The 12545-nt window shown below is 50.0% G+C and overlaps 1 long non-coding RNA gene across 11 annotated transcripts in view; it reads right to left on the minus strand.

Moving 5' to 3' along the window:
- The window catches only part of LOC148224241 (uncharacterized), a 47584-nt gene that overhangs the window by 34201 nt on the left and 838 nt on the right, over positions 1-12545 (minus strand). For 4 of the 11 annotated variants that reach the window (XR_015802228.1, XR_015802223.1, XR_015802232.1 and 1 more), the window contains exon 1: positions 9673-9832. The exons of 5 other annotated variants lie outside the window; for them this stretch is intronic. This is a non-coding gene — a long non-coding RNA (uncharacterized LOC148224241). Of the gene's footprint in view, positions 1-1684; positions 1830-9672; positions 9833-12545 lie in introns of those variants that run through there. 2 more of the 11 variants (XR_015802231.1, XR_015802224.1) reach the window with 1 other exon arrangement.

Here is a 12545-nt window from a genome sequence, read left to right on the forward strand (position 1 = left end):
TGGTATTTGGTATGCATTAGCTTTTGTAAGTCTTTTCTTTACAGGCTTCATTGACATTCAATATGGCAAGCTTCCTTTGAAATATATTTATAAAATAACTACAGTATAATTAAACCAACAAAGCCATCTTCTAAGTAAGTTTAATAGCTCAGTTTTTCACTCTGTAAATTTTTTATTTTAAAGAGGAAAAATAGTTATACTCAATTCTACTCTATATTTCATTTTGCATATAATGTTTTCTTTTCATTTGCAATCTGTGCATATCTAATTCTTGACAACTGTGATTATTAATAAATGTGCATGAAAAACATGCTTCAGAGATTCTTCCACAAGAATATTTTTTGTTAATGAGAACTAAAACATATCTTGACAAAGACAATATAGGTATATGTGTATATATACATATTTCGATAGCTAATGGTGGTGTAGTTAATACAGAAAAATGGATTAATAGATGTGGCAGGTAATACTCGAAGTGGATGCTGCTTGATGAATGTAACTAAAAATATTTTAATTATATAAAAGCAATAGGTAAATAAAAGCAATTATATTTAATTTTGCTTTCAGCTTGTGAGCATTTTCTGTAAGCTTTAATAGAGGGGAGAGCCTGTGCAGAAGGCTAATGGTACAGCCACTGCTAACATTTCTCATTACAGTTTCTAAGCAATACTTATTCTGAGGTATTTCTCTGGAAGACTACAGTATTCTTCATAAGGGTACTTGGAGCCTGATAAGTCTAATTCATAATAATATCTACCTCATTCAGAAAATTAAAGTTTACAGAGTCCTCAGCAGTTTGAAAATCTTTATACTATTTAGAACCACGATAACGTTTACTTAAGGACAAGGTAAAAAGTGATAACTCGTATTATAGTAAGAAAAGTGGAACCTCATAACTGTTTCTTAAACACTGTCCTCTACAGGCACAATAATATTGAGACCCCATTTACGGTATGATGAATAAAAACAGTTGACATCATTGTTATAACCTTTATTTAAAACTGTTACCAAGGTTACTAATTACCATCACTGTGTGCAACAGGTCCATCTGAAGCGGTATCTTTACAGATGAACTGTAATGTGTAGGGCTATAATAAAAGGCATAAGGAATTATGCACAGGCAAAAACGCTGAAAATCGCACAAACACATTTACATTATACGGCGCATCACTTTGCAAAACCTCCGCTTTCGATGCTGAAATACACAGTGCGGCTTTTTGTTTAATTCGAGCGCTTAGAGAGATGTTAACTGTGCCCTAAAGTGGCTTCACAAATGTCGGGGAGCAGAGGAGGTAAGGGCTACGGTGACCAACAAAACCTGCTGCTGCTGCTGGAAAATGTTCTCACCTCTTCTCCACTCTTCGCGGGGCACCTGGTGTAGGGGAAATCCGCCTGCCTTGTGTTAAGCGGGACTGCAGGGAGAGCAGGGAGCTGGCGGGGGCACAGCCCGCAGCCCCGGGCCCGCACCGCTTGCAGAGCGGGGAACTCGCCCGGGGCGAGTGTCACAGGGCGGCCAAAGGTGGCGGCAGGTGACCCGCTCGCCCACCGGCCACCGCTCCGCTAAGTCACTCCACCCCGCCCTCAACTTAATGACACAAATCCGGGCTCTTAAAGTCTTTGCGACTGATCGTACTCGCTCATTTATAAATAATGATCTCCATATAGATGCATAACAACAACATACCAGAAGTGTTTGGGGAGAAATCCGATTAAAGTCTATAGCTTTTTCCCCCTCTCTCCCGGAGCAAAAGTCTTGCTACAGGTCAGCTGCCGCGGCCGGCCCAAACTGCGGGGTTAAAGGGAAGAAAAGGCTCCGGGCGGGCCGCTCCCCCCCGGGCGGCGGGAGGGGGCTGCCCCGGCCCGCTCGCCCCGCCGCCCCTTCGCTCGCCCGGCCAGCGACGGAGGGAGGGAAGGAGGCTCGGCCGGGCATTCTGGGGGGAGGGAGCCGCCGGCCTGGCTCGAGAGTGAACTCTGCTCCCGGGACCGAGCTCCCCCCGGCGCCAGAATCCCCGGGCGGGGCCGTGGGGCCGCCCCGCTCCGCCTGGACCGGCCCGGTCTGGGGTGGCGGTGACGCAGGACCGTGCCTTCCTTTCCTCTTTCGGGCGATTTAGGGGAACTAAAAAAACAAACATCGGGCCGTTTCATGAAACGGTGGAGAAAACTCCGAAGGGAATGAGAGCGGGGCACATCCTTTTAGAGGAAGGACAAGGGTTCTCTGAGGAGGGAAAACAAAAGATGACAGTGGTGGCTGTAACCCCACCATGAACCAGGGACCTTCTGGCCACGCTCGGAGAGCTAACCTCTCCGGACTTCCCATTACCTCTCCATGACACTTCACTAATGCTCACACAATGGCCAACTGAGCAGTTTAAGTAAAGATATTTTAACCTGAACTAAACATTGTCTCCAGACAATAGGATGCAAAGCAACATCTGGTACCACACATAAACAATGCTGTGCAACAGCATATGCTCGACGTCTGGAAGTTTATGTCAACGCTAAGCAGTCGAGGAGGCTGTCGCTGCTCGGCATGAAATCTTAATAAATCTTTGCTGTGCTTCCGAGATGAGCATCTAGGATCCTTCCTCCCAGGGCATCCTCTTCAGGTTGAGATTGCCCGGCAGCATGTCTTCAGACCCCATCCGCGCCTCTTCCCTCCCGCCATAGAAGTGAGAAATGCCACGGGGAGAGCCCGTGGACCGGCCTAGGGACAATGCCGGGTTACCACACCGGGGTACCCCTCCGCCGCGGTGGCTCTGGCGGGCACGGCTCGGCCGCCGGCGCCGGTGGAAGCGGCGGACGCTGAATGGCCAACTTCAGGGAAGCGCTTCTTTAAAGAGGAGGCTCTAGGCTAATGAAACAACGGGAGGTGACTATTGCAAACAGCTGTTCCTCATACATATTTCATTATACAATCAGATAATGCGTCTTACCACCTTCTCAATTATTCACAGATAAACATTTTCAAGACGTTTTGACATCTGTCTTAGGGCCTGCTATTAATTTAGTAATCACTATGGTTAAAAATGTATGGGGACTGCACCTCACAATATCTCGGATTTTTCTTACGGGAACAACTACCGTAAGAGCTCGCCCTGAGCAGCTCATCAGGTCAAAGAGAGCTCCGAAATGGAGGGAGCACAAGATCTTCGCCCTGCAGCCCTCGGGCTGCCGCTCAGGGGGGCTGCGCACCGTCCCCGTGTGCCCGGGGCTGTGCAGCGCCGAGCCACTCCCGGCGCCCTCCGGAGCTCCCGGGGAGAAGAGGTGGGCGGAGGAGGCCGAGAGGGGAAAGAGACGGCACTTTCCCTGGCAGGCAAGCCGTAAAAACACACAGAAAAGTCTCGTCTGTCCCTTCTGTCGGGCTCTGGGCACAAGCGCTGCGCCTCTCTCGGCCGGCGAAGGGCGGTCGCGGCTGCCTCGGGCCGGCCCGGCAGAGGACACCTGCCCAGTCGGGAGAATGCCAGCCCCCCACCCAGTGTCCCTGCCGGCCGGGGACAGCGGGGCGCCGGTGGCAGCTCCCGCGGCTTCTTTCCCGGCGGAACAAAGCCCGCGGGTCTCCGGCCGGGCAGCGAGACGCGCTCCTCCTTCCTGAGCGTCGGTAAACTTCTGACAGCAAGTTTGTTTCACTGCTGCTGCTGAGCTGGTTCTAAACCCGCAAGGCTGTAGGAAGTTGCAGCATCTTAAAACTGCCTCTTTTGTCTCTTCCTTGGCAATTATCCCTTTTCTCAAAATAAAGCGCACATCACCCCCAAAACCCAATTGTACAAGCACAGTACTAGATGTTACGCATGAGCGTTAAAGGACAAGTTAAACTAGCAAACGGGATAATCAAATCTCGACAACTATTTCAGACATTTTATTGATTAAATTAAGCCACTCGGAGCCTTTCCTCCCTCCTCTTCCCCAGGTTGCCTCTTTTTAACCTCAAAATCCACACACAATCGGTGCCTTTCACGACCACCCCCCTTCCCTCCCATGCCCAGGTAAGTAGATGGAAACGCTTGCGTACTTCCCCGTCCTGCTACACCAGATCTCGATTACTACTAGTTTCTAGAGCTGCGATAAGGGGGGTCGGTTTTGCAGAAGGAGCAGGACCCACGCGTGAGCCCAACGAGGGAGAAATGGTATTTTTAGCCTGGCCGGACTCCTCTCCCCGTCCCGCGAGGGCATGGCCACCCCAAGCCGCCCCCGCGTGGGGATCGCCGCTGCCAGCCAGTTCCACCAGTTCCCAAAACTGGCCGACCCCGCTCTGCTCATCCCGGCGGGTACCCGGCTGCGGGTGGGTTCGCTCTAAAACCTCAGCCGGAGCCCTGGCCGTGAATTTCATTTCAATCGCACTGCCAAGTAAAGTGCCGGCACCCAGGACGGCTGGGAGTGTAAAGGCCTTTCTGCCTCGCGGTTGACGAAAGGCACAGGAGGGTTTGGGAGCAGCCAGAGGAGGGGATGCTCTGTAAAAAGGAAACGAGAACTCTTAGTGCTCCCTTCAAAGTATTGCCCCCATTTGAAGCAAAATGGTTAGAGTGGTAAGCTCTGAGCCTCTGGTTCAGATCTACCTGGAACCCACGATTTTAAAAGCTAGAAATAGGGAAAATCGGGCTGTGAACGTGCAGAGGGAAGACCCTTCCACCTCAGCAGCATTCATTATATTTTAATGTGAAGTGTCAAAAGCCCGCTGGAATCTTTCCGCCAGGCGCTCTTGAATTGGTCCTGCACTCTCTCAGAGCCGGTCTGTGCCGACCTGGCTCTTGACTTCAGCTCTCTAAGTCCTTGTATAGTTTCAACACTGTACTTGCAACTGTGCCCCCGCAGAGCCGTCCTGCTCCCCGTCCCTACCCCAGCCTCAAGACGTCCTTCGCCCTATTGATGTGTGCTACAGCCAAACAGGGCAAAAAGACGAGAATTGTATTCGACAGATGCTGCTCACTCGTGAATAACAGGTTCAGCGCATACGGTATCTCTCGCCATTATCCTGTAAGTTAATATCGAGTAGCAATAGCTGTCTAAATATCAAAATCTATTTATAGGGGATGCAGAGCTATGACCTCTCCATCTGACCTTCAGGAACCGCAGACTGGAAAACAGGGCAAATGAAGAAAGGGGCTAAAAAAAATAATAAGCCCAGGATTACAATGGAGATTCGTGCGTGGCGGAGCTAGGCTGGGCTGTCTTTGTTCCGAAATCCTGAGAGGACTTGAATCTTTAGGACGGCACCGGCCCTGCAGCCCAGGGGAGAAGCGGCTCTGTCCGGCTTCTCTGTGTCCCTGCCGCGATAGCAGTGCTGCTTCCTCCACTTCTGCACAGCTACAGAAGTTGTTGCTGACGGGTTTTGGGTGGGGTTGGTTAGTTTTTTCACAATAAAAAAAAGGGGGGAGTAGGAAGACAAAAGAGCGCAGTTGACTAAGGAACAGGTTTCTGCGAGAGCTGAGGGAGCGGAGAGCTGAGCAAAGTGCAGACCCACAGCTTAGGAAATTTTGCACCGGGAGAAAGGGGTGTTGGGTGTATTTTCTTATTTTGAGCCTCATAGCCTTCCCAGCACAAACAGGGTGTGCGCGGAGGGAGCAAGGCTTTGGGAATTTTCCCAGTCCCTCCCCAGCAAGCAGCAGGATGGGGGAAGCTGGATGCTCTCGGGCTCTGCCCGGGGGTGCCTGGGGCCCCCGGCAAGGCGAGTGTCGGGTACTTGGGCAGGGCCCCCGTGACACCCCGTGTTCTCGGGGATCGCCCTCGCGCACCCCCTTTCCCAGCGGGCGGGGCGGGGGAGGATGCTCCGTAAGGTCCCAGAGCAGGCATCAGTGTTACAAAGCGCATCCCCTCGGGGGGAGTTGGAAAAGGGGGGATAGCGGGGGGGGGCTAAGAAGAAAAGAATAATCCCAAAGTACTTTTTTTTTTTTTTCCTTTTTATGGAGCCATCGAGTGCTCGTCCAGTCTGAATTGACAACTGCGTAAAACTAGACTAACTACGCACCCGCCCTCCCCCCGCCCCAGCCCCGGCTCCCGGCAGTAATATGGCGCCTGCGAGCGAGAGAAGCACTTTTCTCGGTGTTTAGCAGCTGAAATGTGCTCCCTGAAGGTCACACCAGGCGACGCGCCCGTTGGCTGCCGCGCAGGGCCGGGGCGCGGGCTGGGCCGGGCCGGCGGCAGCGCCCGCAGTCCCCGACCGCCATCCCGCCGGCGACAACAGAGCGGCTCGGGGAGGCTCCCTACAGCCAAATATGCCCCGGCTAGGCTTTTTCTTCCCCTTTATGTTTCTGTGTCTACAAGGGAATCGTACCCAGCTTCACTCTCTCTCTTATTAGAAAAAAATAAAATTAAAAACTCCGACCAAAACACCCAACAATCGACAACCTAGACCAAGCAGGGGTTCCGAGGGAGTTATTCCTTGTGTCTGGAAATTAAAAGGCTCAAATCTCCTACGTGACCATGTTGAGACACGGGAGCACTGTTCGCAGCTACTTTAAAGCGCCAGTCCCAGTCGGTTTGGAGGTCGGAGCTACTGTTCTTCTGTAAGAGAAGTGTAGTTCAGGAGGCAAACTCTGTCCCCGGGGGGTGTGCAGGCTCTCTTGCCGCCGTCTAAGTGCACCTACCAAGGGAAAAGAGAGGCAGGGCTGCTCACCGTGCTGCTTAAATGTTCTCTTCCTTCTGCTGCTGGGAGCTAATCAAGGAGCAAGGTTTTCTAGCTTTCCGAATAAAATTAGGAAGATAATTTTTAAAAATGCTATTCTTGGAATCTGCGTCCCACTTGAGAAAAGAGTCTGGGAAAAAAAGAGAAAAAGGATCTCCCAAACTCTTCCCAGCACACTTGGTAATAATCTCCTTTTAAATCTTGGGTCTTGCTACCACATTAGCCTCCGTGATATTGCATTCCAAAGAAAATAGACTGGGTATTAGAAGAGGAATCCCCTCTTCCTAATGAATATTTACCCTGAGGTCATTACATCCGTAATGGTCCTTGCTAACTTACCTTGCTCCCCTCTTTCTCTGCTAGAGACTGGGATTTCAATCACAATGCCCTCGATTTTAAAGTGCCGTGTACCATTTAATGGCGGGGTGCAGGAGAGGTTAGAATATTATTGACTTCATGCAATATATAAGATGGATGCATTTAAGACTTTTAACTTTTTGTTGCAATGACATGCTGTATTTTTATGAGATACCTATTATGCAGACAGAACCATTGTGCTGTAGCTGCCTCACAGTTGCTGGATCGTTTCTATCAGATGAAAGATTTTGAATAGTTTTCTTTCAACAATGCATCCTTTTGGTCTTGATACAAAGAACGTAGGCATGGTATACACTTAAACAGCTCTGTCACAGAGCAAGATTAAATAGAGTATATATCGAACCCTGTCTACAGTATAATACGTAGAGGGAACAGAATGGAGCTCCCTCCGCCGCTGAAGGAGCACATTAAGGTCTGATGTCCTGGGAGCATCTTCCAGATTTCCCTTATCTCTGATATTTCGTTAAACTGTTACAAATCTTTACGGACGGGCTTTAAAATCGGCTGTTTCTCGCAGAAAAACCGAATTTGATAACAGTCTTTTAACAAAACCTACTGCTGGCGCTCCAGTAAAGGGACAAGTTGCGCTCTACCCAGTCCCCCATCTCGGCCCCCGCGCCTGTCCCGGGCAGGCGGCTTTTTCCTGCCCTGTCGCAGAGGCGAAAGAGGAGCACCGGTCCAGCACAGCCCCTGGCGTGCGTGTGCCCACCCCCGTCCCCTCCCGCGGCGGCAGCCCCGGGCCGGGATGCGGGAAGGTGCTGCCCGCGGCCGCCGGTGCCGGGCGTGGGGGGCTGGGGGTGCATCCCGGGGAGGCTCCGCGCCCGCCGCCACCCCCCTCCGGTGCTCACTCGAGCGACTTGACCAAAGTGCACGTGCTGAGCCCAACTTCCCTCTGCCCAGCTTTGTGCTCTCCGCTGATTGAGTCCCCATATTAAGCTCGAGATCCTTTCTAAGCAACTGCTAAGAAGTCAAGAGCATCCTTGCTTGCTTTCTCTCCGTGGCCTTTCATGCCCTCAATTTGTTATTCTACTGACACTTTTCTTAAAGTTAGCGCCTAGCATTGAAACATTAGCAACAAAAGCCCTGGAAAATCTCTCCCTCCTCACCACTAAATCCTCTAATGGGTCTGTGCGTGTCGAATTTTTATTTGATTTCCAATAATCTCTAGCACTTCAATATTAAATCTACCTCAGCCCAGTGCCTCACCTATGGGATATTTTTCAGTGTTGCTTTGGAAAGTAGAGACGCTCAGATTTCCTTCCACGTGCACCCACCAATTTATAAATGAATGTATACAGCTGTCTTCGTGTATATCTGTGTCTCTGTATCTGCAGTAACGCTTTCATTTTGTGTCAAAATAACATATCCTGTCACTCCACGCCAAAAGTATATTTATCGAATGAAATAGCACCGCAAGCTGCATCTTCTTTATCAAACCTTCATTTCTGTTTTACCCAATTGTTAAATATCTTTTCATTTCTTTTCCTATTTTAAAATATGTATTACAGTAATTGTTACTTGGAGGTCTTTTGTGTATCTATAGCTCCTTTGATTCATATCTTTTCCTTTCTTTTAATCTTGTTATGCGAAATTATATACACGTTTCTCAGGAAATCCAAGGAGCATAACTTGATTAAATAAAAACCTTCTAATCCTCGAGGTTTGCAGCAAATACCAATTTTTAAAGTACACGTTCCTAACCCATGGGTTTTTTTGAATGAAGATCCCTAAGTCCTCTTCATTTTATTACACGGATTTGGTGAAATGATTCTTCAGGCTCTCTAATTTAAATAAGTTTTAGTGTGAACTAAGAATGAACATTATCCTCTAACCTGAGGTCAAGTGAAGGGTGATTTACATGACAAAGAATAATTCCCATTTTGTCCAATATGAAACAACTTCACCTTCGGCATCATTAAGAAGAGTTTAGCACTTTTCAGGGCTTTGGGGGTTGGGTTTTTTTGGTAAATAGTTGGCTATGTATAGCGCAATTTCCCTTTTATAAATCACAATACAAAGGCTGACTTCTTGTGCTCTTGAATTTCGGCATTATTTTTATAGCCTTAAGTAGAGTGAATTTGCACCTGCTGGTATTTAAACTTTAACATATTAGCTGTGGAGGACTTATCAACCCAGCGCACTGCCTCGAAGCAAATTAACAATCTTCATTAAATTACAGGGAGGGAGTGGAGGCGGAGGGGGGGGGGGGGGAAGATATGACCATTTAAGACTCTGTCCCGGATCTCTCCGATCTATACAGGTTCCGAGTGGATTATTTGGGGTCTTTACAGCAGCAGAATTACCGCTTTACTCCCCCTCCCCCCAACACATATTTGCTTCCAAATTTCTACTTCTCGCCCGACACTTTAACCCTCTCGATACCTTCTTCGCCTCTGCCTGGAGCGATGCCCTGCAGACGAAGGTTGCGAAGAGGCAGGGGCAGCTCGACTGCGCTTCCCGTCTCAGCCTCGGTGGCCTCCCGTTCCCACCCCACCTCCCTCTAAGAGCACTTCCCCAAAAAAATCAGGTCGTGCTCTTGGTGGTTTCTTCTCTCTCTTTTATGGTTATTTTGAACTAAGCTTGCTCCCTCTCCTCGTCTTCCTCACATTCACATACTCACACACACACTACAGGAGCCCGTGAGGAAGTGATCTAAATCTAAATATCAAACTTACCGTCCGGAGGATCCTGCCTTGGGAAAGTTCTGCTCTGTTGGGTCTCAGAGTTAAAGAAACCACCGTCATCCCTCATTAAGAGCTCAGGTCTTGGGGAGAGGGGCTGCTGGCGGAGGGCCACGGGCGGGGAGCTGAGCTCCCCGGCTCTGCCCGCCCGGCGGTGCCGGCTCTGTGCCCCGAGGGGACCCAGACCCCCATCCCCGCATGCGGCTCCGGCGCTCTCGGGACGGGGAGCCCCGGGAAGCGGCCCCGGGATTTCTCCCGTGGACACGGGCGTGCGCTCCTAGCCGTGGCTCCGCGGGGGGATCCGCATGCTCCCCGCGGCGGGAGGGGGCCCCGGGGCAGCGCACCGGCTCTGCCCGGCCGCCAGCTTCCTTGCGGGGGTGGAGGGGTGGTCGTGTGCTTGTTCACAGCTACACCGGGAAAGTGGGAGCATTTCGTGTTTACAACCGGCTCCGGCTTGTATTGGTGAGATGTAGTTCAAGCAGCGCTCCTGTGTGTCGCGGGCTCTTAACTGGAGCTTTGCTCAGTCATTGAGAGCAATAGAAAGTATATGGAAATCAATATATAGACAGTGTGGAGGGCAGATAATGGATTCGAGTCAGTGAGTGTTATAATCTGCATTATGGGCTTCCTATTGTTTAGACTGAGCACAAATTTCCAAAGGGTGAAGTGTTGGGTTTGGGTCCCCCCCTCCCCTCCTTCTTCTTTTTGGAGGGCTTTGTGTGTATAGGGGGAGGGGGAGTGTTAAATCCTCCAGCCACAATTATCAGAGTACACCCACTCCCCCCTTCCCGCCCGCCCCATCTGATTTTAAAGGTAGTGCTTTCACGGCGAAGCTAATGACTTTCATTTAATTGAACATGCCCTGATGTAGCGGATTGTTCTCGCAGCCCTACGCCTTTGTTGCTTTTGGGGGGAAATAAAGCTAATCAAACCTTTTGTCACGGCCAAATTCTCCCTCAGGGTCTCCCAAACATTTGTTTGAATAATTCACCTCAAGAATTGAAAATACTAATTGATTTTAAAATGCTAGCCCGGAGGGACGGGGAGGTGGGGGGTTGGGGTGGGGGGAGCCTGGAAATTAGAGGCGAAGAGCAAACGTCTACCTGCCAGCAGCGAAGCCTCCGCCGCCGCTGCCCCCGCCGGTAGCCGCGGCCGGGCTGAGCCCCCCCGCAGGCTGCGGTGCCCCCGCCGCCGCCGGCCGCGCTCTCCGCTCCGTCCCCTCCCTCGGCCTCTTGTCCCCCTCCCCACCGCCAAACTGCGCCTGGTCACCTCGGTCCCGGATTCTCCGCTAAAGTGCCGGCGGTGGCAGGGGTGGGCTCCGCCGGGCGGGGAGGGGATCCCGGTCCGGGCGCCTCGGCCCCATTCAGGGAAGAATTTTGATGCGATTCATTAGAAGTAACGAGTTGACATAAGGTAAATCTACATCGAGGGGGCCTTTCTTTGAGTGCATGGGGAAGCTTCATTAACCATCGCTAACAAGGCGTGCAAATGCTCTGATTGGGCAGCTTTCTTGTAACGCCAAGGCCTTAGCAGGATGCCCACCTAATGAGGGTCACTACAAGAGACTGATAAAATATTCAAATTTTCCGTCGCACCAGGAACTTTGTACTAAAGGAGAAAGTTGAGACAACTGTGTGCTTGTTTACCTTGGGAAGGCACACTCGGGGGAGAAGGCATCTGGCTCTGACATCTCCATCTCCCAGAGAAGCTCCTAGCTGGATGGTCGTTGCTTTATGGACATTTATTTGCTAAATTCGTCAACAGATTTCCCCCCTCCTTCTCTCCTTCTCCCCCATTCTAATTGTGTTTCTCTCGGGTTTAATGTGCTGATTAATAAATAACCTGTCTGGGAGGTTCCACACATTTCTTCGCTTTTCTTTCCTTTTTTTTTTTCTTCTTGAAGATTTATTAAAATCAGCCTGATGGCTTTAATGACATGTCAATCATTTCAAAGTTGCTGCTTGTTGCTAATATGTCAGACTCTGTACACATCACCGCTACTTTCCTCTCTGCAACGTTAAAGCCTGTCCCCTCCTCCCCCCGCAATTTGTTTCTTCAAGTTTTCATCGCTAGGTTACGATTTCTAATTAGAGCTAAGTATTTCACTTAATATTTAATTTAGACGCCAAGCACATATATCATACCTAGATCAGTCAATCAAGTGTCCCTTGTTGATAATGCTACATCATTAAGAGTTGTGTTTAATTCAGGAGCAAACGACTGTAAGGCTGATTCTGCTGCAGTGCAGGTAACTTTCGACTGGCGAGAGCTGCCAGCAGACCCAGAGGGATGGGGGAAAGCAGCCCAGCCCAGCCAGAAGGCGGCTGCGGCTCCCTCACCTCCTCGGGAAAGTTTTCTGCTTCCCAAGCCGTCATCTCACCGCGGAGGCGAGCTGCATTCCTTTTCTCACTTTTTAAAAAAAAAAAGTAATTAAAAAAAAATGTTGGTATTTCACGTTTTCCTCATCCAGTCTAGGTGTTTATGCAAAATAAAGCGTGGGACGGGCCCAGGAAGTTTAACTTGGAAGCTGAAGCAGTATTTTGGACCACTAATTGAAGACCCCCTCGACTTCTTAAGCCAATCCAAGCAACTAAAAAATATCACTTGCCACTTGTTTGTTATCACGACCGGTGCAGCACACACCGCATCCACGGAGCTCTATTACGGGAGCCGGATGGGCCACATCTTACACACCCATCAAATGCGCATTCATTTATCCCGGGAAATCGTGACTAAAGAGAGGAAGAAAGAAAGAGGGAAGAAAGGAGGAAGACAAATGTGTTTTTAGAGCTAGCATCCGTACAAATTTGTCAGCGCTTGGCCCTGAAGACTGACAAAAATCCAACTAAATCGTTGCATTAATAATA

Source organism: Sturnus vulgaris, chromosome 3 (assembly GCF_052056855.1).
Source record: "Sturnus vulgaris isolate bStuVul1 chromosome 3, bStuVul1.hap1, whole genome shotgun sequence".
NCBI classification, from domain to species: Eukaryota; Metazoa; Chordata; class Aves; order Passeriformes; family Sturnidae; genus Sturnus; species Sturnus vulgaris.